We start from the raw sequence: 13,044 nt of genomic DNA, 5'->3' as shown, positions 1-13,044 counted from the left end.
TGTAACACAAAAGGAAATGCGTGCCTATAAATGTGGCAAAACCACCCACAAGGTAAATTTAAAGAATCTTTCAGATTTAACATATTGTTTAAAACGCGTTAGTCACCCTTTTCTGAAGTCGAGAGTCTTGATGAACTCGCTCCGATACCTTCTTCACAATGCCAATGCTTTATGTGTTGCCTTGAACTAGCATTAGCAATTAGTGCTTTATTTTTATACTCCAAACAGTGCGAAGAGTTCACTTCATGAGGCTTTTATTGCCTTTGATAAGTTCATCCCTCTCTTATTTTACAAACGCAGTTTATTACGATTTATTAGCTTACCTTGCTGAACAGGTAGTTGAGGCATTTGTGCGTATGAAATGTAAACACTGTGGCCTTTATTTATTCCTATATACTAAAATTATTTAAAGGACCAGGGTTTTTAAGAGAGTTGACCAGTGATTTTGTCCTGTGAATGCTCAGATAAAGTGGGCTGTTGTTATACTGCAAATAAAAAGAGAACATGATGAGCTGCCCTTGTTCAAAATCAATCATGTCTGCCTGTTTAAAAGATCTGGTCAGTGGGCAAAGACAAATATAAAAGCTTCATGTCCTTCCTGTTCAGCACTTCACATCGCCCTGATGTGATTCCAGAGGACATAATGTGTTTAGTATTGATCTGAGAGCATTAGTCCCCCCCCCACACACACACACACACACACACATACAGCCTGAGGTGGAGAGTGTCAGCACAGTCACTTAACCAGTCAGACCAAAGTCAGTCAGTCAGTTAATCCCTTTATTATGGTGCATTTATATCATACAGGAGCAGAGGTGTGGTGCAGTTTGTTCAGGTACTGCGGCGCAGCTGTGACGTACGTGTCACGGTAAAGTTGTGGCTCAGTTTGAAAGTTATGCTCCTGTTACAGTGGAAAGTTTACACAGAGGCACAAAATTACTACAGAGACAGTTACTACAACCTAAAAATACCACTGGTCATTACCAGTCTGTTGTTAAATAAAACTGCATTGTTGAAATTATTTTTGGAGGTCGTAGCATCAGGTGGTGTCTCTCTCTAAAAAAGACTGACGATACTGTGAAAATAATTGTACTTTAGGCTGAATTTGTGTTGATTTAAAAGGTTATTTCACTGGTTTTCATGGTTGGGTTTTCAGCATACCTCTGATCTGCAGAGTGATGGGAGGACGTATTTAGTATCGATCCAGAGAACACTTCCTGTCCGTCCCCTGTGTGCGGATGTGTCAGGCCTGTCAATCAGCCTGACAGCCAATCTCTTTAGAGAAGAAGTGAGGTGAGGAAGTGGCTTGTTGGGAGTTTTGTTTGACAGTTTACCTTGGCTCTGTTCAAGACGTCAGTCTGTGTAGTCATTAAGGCAACTGAGAGAAGAAAGCTTTGTTCCCAAGAACAGGATAATCAGCGCACCACTGCTGCCTTCACCACCGTTCTCAAAGCTCTCCTCTCAGTTTGAACTTGTACTTTTGTTTTGAGGTATTTTACATCTCTCACCTTGAGTGTGAAGTTGTTATGATCGCTGGAGGAATAAGAGACAAACTTTTATTTTAACCTCTGTACGAAAGTGTTCAGACTGGAGCTTTTTACATCTGCACTCCAGGTATTGACAGTTAAATTAAGGGAAAAGCTTTTTTTGGATGCAAACAAATAGACAATTCACACACAAACACAGATTCACCATTAGTTTTATTTCACCTTTATTTAACCAAAGTGGTCTCTTGGCAGCAGTGTTATGCTACAAGCACATACACAAAGGCAATATTCAATAAAGAGTGCTAAAAGAAAAAGAGGAAAAACATTAACACATTAAAAGGTATTTAAAACACCATGAAATACACAACCTCTGATAATTGTGTGAGAATTTCACAAAAGCGTTCGGCTCTAGTCTCCACAGCTTTTATGTAAAGGGTCACAATGGACAGATGTATGAACATATGTTAATGTAACGTGTTAAAGTTATTGCCAGCATCTGTTAATTCTGAACTCGTTTGGGGAAGTGGCCCAGTCAGCTGTGCGAGTTAAGTTCAATAATGTCACCACCCACCAACTTACAGTACATCCATGTTTTCATTTTCCACACACAAACACCCACATTCACACATCAGAGCCGAGAGACAGATGGCAGCATTGGCCGTCTCAGCCTGTTGAGTCAGTGGTGGAGGCAGTGGATGAATTTCACTCATTAACTGCAATATTTTGTCATTCATTCATTAGTTCTACCACTTATCATTTAAGGGTCATGGGGTTATGAATGTCAAGGTAACCGCCTCACCAAATGAAATAATAAACTCTATTTTCGATGTGAAAACGTATCTTTACAACAACTAATCTTCCATTGTCTCTCTGCTCATGACTGAGCACCAGTGTTTGCTAACGTTAGATCATTTATGACATATGTTGGTAATGAAATGTCAAGTTAACATTAGAAGTGAAGGGCGTGTTAGCAAACATTAGTTAGCTAAAGTGAGAAACGAGCTAACAATAGTTAGCTAAACTGTAACCTAAAGCTAAGGTGAGAAACTAGCAAACATTAGTTAGCTAAACTGTAACTTAAGGCTAAAGCTAGAAACTAGCAAACATTAGCATTCATCCATAGATATTTAAAACACTTTACTTTCTTACCTCCAGAATTTCTGAATTAGATTGTGTCAAACAAGCTAGATAGTTAGCTTACATTTACCTACAGTGTCTCAATTTGCTTGTGCGACACACAGGAGAAGAGACTTGAGGACGGAGCCACTGAAAGGAGAGCAGGCAGATGAGATGTTAGAAATGGTACAGTTGGTAAACTTTTGGGGGGGGTCTTAATCAGGGGGGGTCAGACCCCCCACAATCCCACCCATAATTCAAACCCTGGGGCTGACGTATAGCAACAAACGACCACTCACACCTACAGGCAATTTAGAGTCCCCAATTAATCTAACCTGTATCTTGTCATTGTTACCTGTATTCCTCTGTACTGCATCCATCTTTGCTCATATAGAGAAGGATATACAATTTTGGATGCAAGAAAACATTTTATTTATCATATTTAAAATAAATATTATTCTAATCTAATCATATTGATGGAGGGCAGATACAGTAAGTGGCCTGTGCTACAGGAGTGGTTTGAAAAGTTTCTCTGGACATTTTGATGTTTTCTTTTCCACTGTGGAAACTTGTCAATGTTAGAATCTGTTGAAACTGAGTCCAATTTAACGACCACTCTTTGCAACCACTCTCTTTTATATTCAAATGATTTTGGGAAGCGTGTCACATATTTAAATTTGTGTTTTTATCTTCTTTCCATGTATAATGTCACAGCATGACCACATACTACCACCCTGAAATATGATTATTGTGAGATCTTGAGGCTTTGATCATGACTGAGCATTCACAGCCGACAGTGGTGTGTATTTTTTTATGTGTTGAAAAGTGTGTTGAACGTTCTGTAGAGCAGAGCGGCACACACCGGGCGCGTCAGTGTGTCTTTGATCACCGCAGGCTGTTTGAGGTTTTCATAGTTTTGTCGACATTTTCCATGTTTAAACGCGCACCAAAGATTGTGTGGGTGCTGAATGGCTCCCGTTCAGCCTGAACGCCACGTCTCTGACATATCTGATCAACAGAGGTGATGATTGGTTGTTACACTCGGCTGCAGGTGCCTTTGATCTGTGGTTTTGAGGTCATGTGATGAAAGAGATTTATATTGGTACAGAGCTGTGCAAGGATCAAACAGTGAGCTGAGCCGAGCCGAGCAGAGGCACAGCCTCCCGTGGGCCTTCTTTTTCTCCAGCCAATATCTTAAGGGCCAGTGGGTTCAATTTACAGATGCTACAGGTGTTCTCCCTCAGACGTTTCTCCTTAACAGGATGGCAAGGCTCATGAAATGACAGTCACAATGTGTGACCAGCGTTTCCTTCCTCCCAAAAGAGCAACTGATCACGGCTTGAGCCAGTATGTTCAGATCCCTCGGGTGACTTTAACACATAAATGATCATTATTAAAAGGAAATCAATCATCGACCTCTGACAACTAGTAATAGTCAGATTTCAGCACCAGCACGATTCCTGGGTCACTTTCCACTAACCCACAATCAACTGACATTTTAATCATAATAATACATTATGATTTCAAAGTACTTTTCATGTATCTGAGCCATCATTTAAGAAGATGAAAATACACTTTGATATAATATCAAAAGGAAAAAAGCATTGACTTCACTGAAGAGAGAAATAATCTCATTAATCTGAGGAATATCTCATGATTGGAGAGCGAATGTAATGGAAACGTCTAATGAAAAACAATCACAATGAAAAATGTGCCTGATAAAATGACTGTGTAATGTTAAAAGAGCCAGTCGCAGTGAACAACCAGCTGTTTTCAGTGACAGCGTTAGCAACCAGCTGCCGGTTCACATTGTGAAAAAAAAAAAAATCTTCTCGAGAGTTGATGGAGACCAAAACGGGTATTCATCAGATATGTCTGATCTGTGTTTGTATATATTTATAACATGTGTTATTGCCACTGTGTCTTCCATCATCTTTTAGTAACTTCAGCTTGAACTAATACCAGACAAGCTGGCCACCTTCACGGCGAAACATGGCCAATGAAAACGGTGAGTGTCGTAACTCAGATCAGGAACTGAAGGTGCACATTATCTAGAGCAGATAATTTTAAAAACAAATCCTCATTACATCCATTTTTTCTTTTGTCATCGTAGATCTGCTCATTTGATGAACTCTTCTGTTCATTTTGTGCGTTGACATTTATATTTATTGCCTTTGTATTTTGTTGAATTGTGGTTTATTCATTAGTTTTGATGGTTTGAGGGGAGAAGCATGATCTCTCCCTGCTTCATTTTATTTTCGTTATTATATATATATATATATACACTGTATTTTTTTTTTTTTTTTTTGCTGTTGTTTTGTTAATGGGACTTTTCCCCCTCAAGTATAACTTTCAAATACTTTTTGCACATCTACCAAGGCCTATGTTCTGAAAAGTTTCCCACAAAGTGCAAACTGTGCTGGTTGGAAACTAAAAACTGCTCGAAGGCTCCATATTCCTTTGTTGAAACTACATATTATATGAAAACTCCCACCTGTCATGAACCGCCTCCATTTCCAGCAGCTGTATTAGGTTCTGTTACATTCTTCTCCACCATATCAAGCCCAGGGAAATTACTTTTTGAGAAGGGGCTCGGTGTATATAACAAGAAAGTGAGGGACAGGAGCCAGAGGGACAGAAAGACGGACTCCGATTATGAGACAGAGAGGGGCAGAGGAGGACAGAGACGTTCTAGTTTTATGGTGCTTCCTCAATACAGCGTCGCATTGAGATTGTTTTGTCAAACCATGACTAATAAAAACTTTAACAATCTAGAAAATACAGGGGTCGTATCAGAGGGTTGAAAAAACAAAAAACGACCTGTATGGTTGCTCAGGTTGGAGGACTGGTGGGATTTCACCTGTATTATTTCTGTATGTCGGTGTGACCTGCTTCTGCATTGACATGTAGCCATTTAAATATCGTCAGCAGTTTCATGTAAGACAGACCTTTCAGATATGTTTAGCTCAGCTCTGATGTAAACCTTGCTGTGTGTTGTTGAATGGTTTGTGCACAGCTGAATGAGGTAGATCTGTTTCCAAATGCAGATCTTTCTGCACTAGTGTAGATGTTAGGATGTGTTTTTTAATCTAGCAGTTACCAGGCTGATATCAGTGGGTTGTTCATTCAAAGCTGCAAGCACAATGTAATATGCCAACTAATACTGAATACATTTTTGAGTTATCCTAACCTGATGCATCTCTTTGTTTGTGCACTGAAACAAGGCGGCTACAGTCTACAGCTAATGTTTGCTGAGTCCTCATCAGGATTGGCTTCATAGCTGCAGAATGGCTCTCAATGGAATGAACCCCTAATGTTTGTCAATATAATGTCTGTTCTAGCAAAACAAAAAAGCAGCAACGTTGTCATAGTTTCACTTTGAAAATCGTCAATAACTTACAAACCAATGCTGAACAAAGATGATTCACAAAGCAACAAGGGTATAAAGTCTAATAATAAAAGCAATAGAGGCAATTTGACTCAAGGTATTGGCCCATGAAAAATCAGAATAATCTCTGCACACACTGTCCTCCTCCGTTTGTTTTTTTTTCATCCCATGGACTTCACTGTTTTATGGCGACAAAGAGCCGTAAAACTCCCTTTGCCACCAAGTGACTTCCAATCTTCATTATTAGACTTTACAAGCCTGCTTGGAAGCCCTGTTTCCTACTGCTCCCTAATAAAAAAGCTGACATTATCTAAATATAAAACCAATCCAATTTAGGAACTCATCAGTCCCCAAACAAAAAACACAAACAATAAAGCACTTTACAAACTGCAAGCTTCCACAAAAGCCAGCCAATTTTCCCCGTTAGTCCTCACTTTCACCTTTGAGTTGATGACAAAAAAAAATTACATAAAGACAGCTGAGGTCTGTTCAGGTGGGCCCAAGAGCAAAGTCATATGGAAATCAAAAACACCAGGTGATAAAGTGGTCTGATGCTTGCAGTATGTCTCGGTTACGACTGAAAGTAAAGAGAAGTTTAGAGGCGGTGTTACTGCATCCAAAGTTAATGAAAACACTCAGACATATGCAGAATGACTTTAGATTGTGAGATGTGATGAGACAAGATTTAGCACTAACACATCCATTCTTAATATGTTGTTGTTAGCTTGCTACAATTAAGCGACACTGACTGCGAAAACATCCAATGGTCAAATTTGAGTAAATATTTCACAAAAGTGAAATGGAAACACGTTTTAAATCTTGACATGACTGAGTTGTAATTGCAACTGGGGTGTTCATGTGAGTGCTATTTACAAGTTGCATTCTTGTAATTACAGTAACTTGGATGCATCAGCAGAGGAATAATACTGTGACAAGGAACCTGAAACTGCACTCTTTGACGGGTTGTGTCACTTAAGGACATGGTATCAGTCTAAAGCAGCCGCAGGAGCCAAGATGTGTTTTTTAAAGTGTTCTAAATGTAGACGGCGAGGGCAGCGGAATGAGATAAAGTGTCTTCCTGGTTGTATTTTTGCTGAGCTTTATGTTTGGCACAGGTTTTGATTTCCACTTGGACGATGTGTGTGAACTCTGCGTCAGGCGTGTGGATGAAGGGTCACTGAACCAAATCTCTTCCCAGCTGGAACAATCAAACTAGAGAAATTCACCTGCAACAACAGGAAGTCCTGATGAACTCCAGCAGAGCACTGTGGCTGAACTGAGCAGCTCTGCCGTATCAAACTGTATTAACTATATTAATGTGAAGCAGAGCCCCCGCCGGAGAAAGAGCACAGCAAATCTCTGGGTAATAAAAAACAATCGCTGAAGGTGTTTTGCATTATGCAGCGTCAGGCCTCGGTTTGCCCGGAGAAGCACATCAGAGGGAGCAGCTCTATCTCACCACATCAAGCGTTTAAGGTCAAATTCACAGCATGGTGTCATTATTTTCCTTCCTACTCTGTTTCCCCCAAGCCTCCATTTCTTACACTTTATTTTCAGTGCTCTTTGTTGTTATTTTCCCCTCTCCAGGGTCCTGGTTTCTACCCATGAACAAGAAAAAGAGCATTTGGTGGCGATCACACCAAATCTTTTCATACTGTGTGGCTGATCCTGCGACATGTAGGAGATTGGGATTTTTGTTTTTTTGTAAAACTACTGTCATCTTGAAGAAAGTCCCATTGACAAAGGCTGGTGCTTGTCAAGCAGAGAAGAGAGCAGCATTTTTTTGGACATTTGCGCAAGGAGGATAATCCGGAGATGGGGTGAGTAGTCAGAGTGCGAATTATACAGTGACAATCAGGGTGAGAAGGTAAGGTGAGCAACTAGAAAACATTAGTTCACTAAACTGTAATGTAAGGCTAAAGTTAGGAACTAGCAAACTTTAGTAAGCTAAACTGTAACTTAAGGCTAAAGTTAGAAACTAGCAAACATTAGCTTACTAAACTAAGAAGTAAGGCTAAAGTTAGAAACTAGTAAACATGAGTTAGCTAAACTGTAACTTAAGGCTAAAGTTAGAAATTAGCAAACATTAGCTTACTAAACTAAGAAGTAAGGCTAAAGTTAGAAACTAGTAAACATGAGTTAGCTAAACTGTAACTTAAGGCTAAAGTTAGAAATTAGCAAACATTAGCTTACTAAACTAAGAAGTAAGGCTAAAGTTAGAAACTAGTAAACATAAGTTAGCTAAACTGTAACTTAAGGCTAAAGTTAGAAACTAGCAAACGTTAGTTTACTAAACTAAGAAGTAAGGCTAAAGTTAGAAACTAGTAAACATGAGTTAGCTAAACTGTAACTTAAGGCTAAAGTTAGAAACTAGCAAACGTTAGTTAGCTAAAATGTAACTTAAGGCTAAAGTTAGAAACTAGCAAACATTAGTTAGCTAAACTATAACTTCAGGCTAAGGTGAGAAACTAGCTAACATTAGCGTTCATCCGTAGATACTTGACACAATCTAATTCAGAAACTTTGAAGATAAGAAAGTAAAGTGTATTAAATAAGCTAGATAGTTAGCTACGGCTATTTATATTAAGGTGAAGATGTCCAGGCAGAGAGCAGCAAGATGCAGGAGAGAGACTTTCAGCACAGGAAAGACAGACAGCACAAAATCAGGTAGTTTTTTGTTAGTTAGACAGTTTTAGTGTAGTACATATTTCTCATCAGTGTATAAAACATCTGAATTGTACATTGAGATGGTGTATTGCACCAAAATGTGGCTGATAACACATGCCAAGAAAAATGCAACAAATGTGCATTAACACACACTAATGGATTCTGTAGTGCTTTAACTAAAGAGCCTAATAAACTAAGTGCTAATTAAAGCTGGACTACTGTAGGGTAATAAATGATGGAGACTTAATTATGCTCAAAATGTTTTATTAAATGTCAACAAAAACTTCTCAATGCATTTCTCTGCTATTTGTCGACATGATTAACATGTTCCAAATTAGTTTGAGAGCAGGTGACTGCGGTTATGTTTCTGTTCACACACTACCGGTCTAAGTTTACCAAGAGTTCAAGTCCAGTGAATAACCTGAAATGGTACAAGTAAGCAGTAACCTGCCTGAGGTATAAGAAAAAAAACAATTTGTTAACTTATTTTCCTCCAGCAATGGAAGTAAATGAAGCCTTGAAAGTTAATGCAAACATTTCCTACAGCTACCCCAACTTTTTGTTGGGGTAGCTGAAGTAGTAGAAGTAGTGAAGAAGTGGTTCTGTATACAGGTCTCAGAATGGAGAGAAAAAGGCAGCTAACAGAGGAAGACAGACTGGTTAGTCAGGGCTTCATACTACAGTGCGATAATAACGTCTGAAGAAAAGAACCAGATGGTGGCTTCAAATGATGATGAGCAGCACAGTCTCCAGACCTGAACCCCATAGAGCTGGTTTGGGATGAACTGAACAGAAGGTGGAAGCAAAGCAACCTGCAAGTGACGCACATTTATGGGAACTTCTGCAACAGTGTCGAGATCAACTTTCCAAACAATGTTTTGACTTCCATTATTTGTTTGTTCTATGCTTTAATTTCAGAAATACTGAGGCATTGAAATATGTAAATATCAGTAACAACTGGGAAAATTAATGTTGACACAGCAGTTCTCTTAGATGTGAGAGCCTGGGGTGGACCTTATCTTCTCCATCAGCAGACTTAAGGAAGTTGAACCAGTTTTATCTTGTCAAAGAGAAGAACCATTGTCATAAAGTCAAATCCTTCTATTGTGATCCAGACAGCTGGGTAGTCGGGCCCTGGCCTGCAGCTCCTCATGAGCGGACTCCTTACACAACACCACTGGTGCCATAAACACTCAGCACTGGAGTGTTTATTCTTAGCTGCAGTCACACTTCATCAGCACAGCGTTTAACGTAGCCACAAACTTAAGTGCGGAGCTCGTCGGGTTTCCACAGGGGATCCTGTGGAGCAGATGAAAAGATGAAGATGAAACTGATAAGTCAGGATAAAGTAACTTTAAGGAGTTTAAGAGAGTTCGCTTTCCATTTGCCCAGAGACACAAGTACAGGCAGAGTGAGTTTCCTGCACACTCCCCTCAGTCTACTCAAACATATAAAAGACAAAACAAAGAAATAAAAATGGGACACATTTATCAATAAATATTTTATAATGAGTGTGTGGAATGTGACAAGTTCTTCTCAGCACGATGAAGCTTTTTAGTGTCGGCCAGAATTTTTTTCTCAGGAGTTGGCAGGGACCAAAACTGAGCTAAAAGAAGAACATTCATCATCTGGACACAAACACAACTCCAAATGAATGAAGTTGCTGCTCTGTGAGCTGGATTTATAAAGAGGAATACTGCTAACACGTTCGCCACAAACTGCTTTTTGAGGTGATATGTCAGAGCTGTGTTTACAGCTTGTTCTGCTGCCCCCGAAAATATAAAACATTAAGATGTAAAAAAAAATGCACAAAAACATTTTTGATGTATTTTGCATCAACATTTTAAAAATATTTGATAACTGTAATTTAAGTGTAATTCAATTATTTTTTTGTTTTTTTTAATTTACATTAACTCAACTAAACTTTATTTATGCAGCATCTTTCATACAAATTTCGCCCAAAATGCTTTATTTATATAAAAAAAGAAATGAAAATATATAAAATACATATATTGTATATAAAATAAAATATATATATATATTTAATATATAAATGTATAAACATTTAGTACTATAAAAACAGTAAATTAATGAATCAAGGTAAACAGAAAAAATGAAATAAATGTAGGGATAACACAACAACATAACACAAGGGATAAAAGTGATAATGTGGCCACATGTGACTCCTGGCCAGCAGGGGGCAGGCTGGAGTTATCCAGGTGAGGTCACAGGGCACCAACAATGGCTGACAAGAGGAAATGCAGCCAAACCAAACATGTGACTGACAAGAAGAAGTTCAGAAGCAAGCTGAAGATCTGTGCTGAAGGATTGTGCTCACCCTACAACCCCCGCCCCCAGTGGAGAGTTTCCTGGTCGGTGTTTGCTGCAGCCAGAGGCCTGAGCGCTGCTGTAGAGGCAGACAGCTCATCAAGATGAGTGACAAGCTTCTGGGCAGGAGCAACAACAGCAGAGGAGGAGACGACCAGACTAACAATAGTCTGTTCCTGGAGGCGAAGACGGGAGGAGAGGAGACAGGTTAAAGAAAGCTTTTAGTCCTCTTGACAATCAAAGATATTGTGGGTTCAGAGCAGCAGGGGGGGACTCAACAGGAGGAGGGAGTTCATGATATTTTGGACACTTGAATGTGTATTTCTGGCAGTGTGTTTTACCTCCTGTTTGCAGCTGAGGGAGGTTTGATAAACTGGAGCCATTAATGCTTTACAAAAAAAGCAGCTTGTTTTTGTTTAATCCAGAACTAGACCAACTCCTAACGAATGTAAAACATGTGCACACATCTCAACAATCTTGACATGGTTTGCCAAGATATTTGGCACATATGTTCACCGTCTCCAGAGGATAAATCCCAGTGACTCTAATGGTCCCCTGACTTTTTATCTGATGCCATCAACAAATCAAAAATGTCTCTTATCCACTGAAATATCTCAACATCTTTAGAAACCAAAACTTACTACTGCTGTACTGGCCTGAATATAAAACAGTAGTTGTTCTGGAAATAAGGTTTGAAGACTCAGAGCATTGAATTATGGGTAGTTCGTAGCTTTAATGTTGCTCAGAAATAAATTCATGATGACTGAAAATGAGTTTAAGGCATCTCCCAATGTCTTTACTTTACTCAACCAGTAAAAAAAAAAAAATCTGTAAAGAAAGATGGTGTGAAAAATGCAAACTGTCAAGAGAAGATGATTTTGATGGTTTCTAAGAGCCTGGAAGGAGAGAGAGTGAGTCTTTGACTGACAGGACAAGCTACACAAATGTGGGTTTTACATAATTTTCATATTTCACTTATTCCGAAGAAAAAAGCTTCAATGATGAGGACTGTCTTCTCCTTGGGTTAGTGGGATTTCGGGGAAACTTTGCCAAAAGGACGAATGTGTTTTCTAACCTCAAAAAAGGCCACTAATCAGGAAGTCGGTGATTCGGTTCCCAGCTCCTCCAGTCTGCATGTCAAAGTGTCCTTGGGCAAGATACTGAACCACAAATTGCCCCTGATGGCTGTTCCATCAGTGTATGGAAGAAGCTCTTCATGAATGCGCGTGTGAATGGGTGAATGTGGCTTGTAGTGTAAAGCGATTTCATTGGTCAAGAAAACTACAAAAGTGCAATATAAGTGCCATCCACTTACCATTTTTTCTCAAAACCAGATGTTGGAAAAGGGGGGGTGGGGTCTTATAATCTGGATCATCTCATATTCAGAGCAAAAGCTTCAGTTACAGTACTGTAGAGTCAGTAGTGTAGGGAGTGGCTGAGTGGAAATGTGCTGTATGGGTATTGTCACAAATCTAAGATAGTGACCGTGGTGAACATGATACCTGCAAAACATCAGCCTGTTAGCATTGTCATCGTGAACACATGAGATGCTAGCATTAGCACCTCTCCTTAAAACCAGTACTGAAAAAGAGTCTGTGTATTTTTCAGTGACGAGTCAGGACGACTGATGTTCTGCAGATATATTGAAAGAATATTTCATTTGTTTTCTGTCTGTGTTTTTTCTTCTTCTAACACCTCAGACTTGTCTCTCATGTAATTTTAACTCTGTCACTTTGGTTTGACAGATCGTCCCGGAAACCTAAAGCCACACCGTCGAATCCTGCAACCGCCAACGTCCCGTCAAAGTGTCACCGAGCGAGGCGCCCGGCTCCTTCCTGTTCGCTCATTGTGGTGAGTCATTCTGGATATGCGTGCATCGGTTAGACGCATGCAAATGCAAACGGATGCTCTCTCTCTGTGCATCTTTTGTGTCGGCCACTTGGCATTTCCCTCCGATCGGCAGTGAGGGGAGTTCAGATTGAAGTGACGCAGCGTGCAGCTGAGTGCTATTTAATTACCTGCTTTTGGAAAACCACTGGGAATGCAACTAATTTAGGT

Source organism: Seriola dumerili, unplaced genomic scaffold, assembly GCF_002260705.1.
Source record: "Seriola dumerili isolate Sdu_G_001 unplaced genomic scaffold, Sdu_1.0 BDQW01000367.1, whole genome shotgun sequence".
Lineage (NCBI taxonomy): Eukaryota > Metazoa > Chordata > Actinopteri > Carangiformes > Carangidae > Seriola > Seriola dumerili.
Note: the sequence above shows the minus strand (reverse complement) of the source record.